Raw genomic sequence first — 1217 nt, 5'->3', positions numbered from 1 at the left:
AAGCCATCCAATATGGTATTTTGTTATGGCAGACTGAGTAGACTAAGGCAGGTAGTGTCTACTAGGTCCTGCTTCTCCTAAACCAAAGTCCCTAAAGCCCAACTTAAATTTTGGATATGGTAGATGTGGACCATAGTCTTCAACCCTTGCAGACTTCTTGGCTCTACAGCCAGATGCATTTAAATCTTTTACCAGGTGCAGAAGAAATTGTTGAAGTTAAGAAAACATATTTAGATATCTGTCCTTCCTGAAAATATGTTTGCTTGGAGACTAGTCTCTCAAGTTAGTCTCTTGGAGAGGTCTCTACGCATTCTGGGCATTTCAGAGGCAGTGTAACTCACTTCTGTAAAATCCCAATTTCTGCTCCTTAAGCCACTCTATTATACATACTTCTTATGAGGAAAGATCCCTGAGGTTGTAAAATTACAATCTCAATCTTGAACTTATAGCTACTGTTACCCAGAAGATATATCCTCAGAAAATACTCCAGCAGTGTGTTTTCACTAGCTAGAACACTGAGCTCCAATCCCTCTCTTATCTTTTATTCAACAAAGCTGGACTAAACCAGAAATGAGCCTCAAGAACACTTTTATCTCTATTATAATTATGGCCCAGACAAAAGGCATAAAAAGTCTTTTTCTTTCCAATAAATATGCATAGGGTTTTGCCCTTAGTTTCCATTCTAAAATCAGGAAGGGGTGCCTCCATGGCTCAGTCAGTTAAGCATCTGACTTGGGCTCAGGTCATGATTTTGTGCTTTGTGGATTTGAGCTCTGTGTCAGGCTCTGTGCTGACCGCTTGGAGCCTGGAGCCTGGTTTGGATACTCTGTCTTTTTCTCTATCTGCCCCTCCCCGACTCACACTCTGTCTCTCTCTCAAAAAAAAAAAATAAATAAAATAAAATAAAATCAAGAAGAAAAAGATGGGAAAAAAGACGAGGGGAACTTCATCTCACATAGGTCAGAGTGCCCTACTTTTCTCATGCCTTTAACCCCATCCTGGTCCCACAATGCTTCTTCAGTGGAAGATACTCTTAACATATCTTCCTCCTCACCTTCCTCAACTCCATTTTAAATGGAAGTGAATAGGGAGAGCTCTTTGGAGAAAATGGAAATAGATCCCCCTACCCAAAAGAGTGGTTTCATTCAAGTACAATGTATAATTCCGCTTAGTAAAAGCTACACTTTCCTATAATCTGGCTTCATTATCTCCTTAGC

This window comes from Crocuta crocuta, unplaced genomic scaffold, assembly GCF_008692635.1.
Source record: "Crocuta crocuta isolate KB4526 unplaced genomic scaffold, BGI_CrCroc_1.0 scaffold401, whole genome shotgun sequence".
In the NCBI taxonomy this organism is placed as follows: Eukaryota; Metazoa; Chordata; class Mammalia; order Carnivora; family Hyaenidae; genus Crocuta; species Crocuta crocuta.
The sequence above is the reverse complement of the archived record's forward strand: the minus strand, read 5'-3'. Positions refer to the sequence as shown.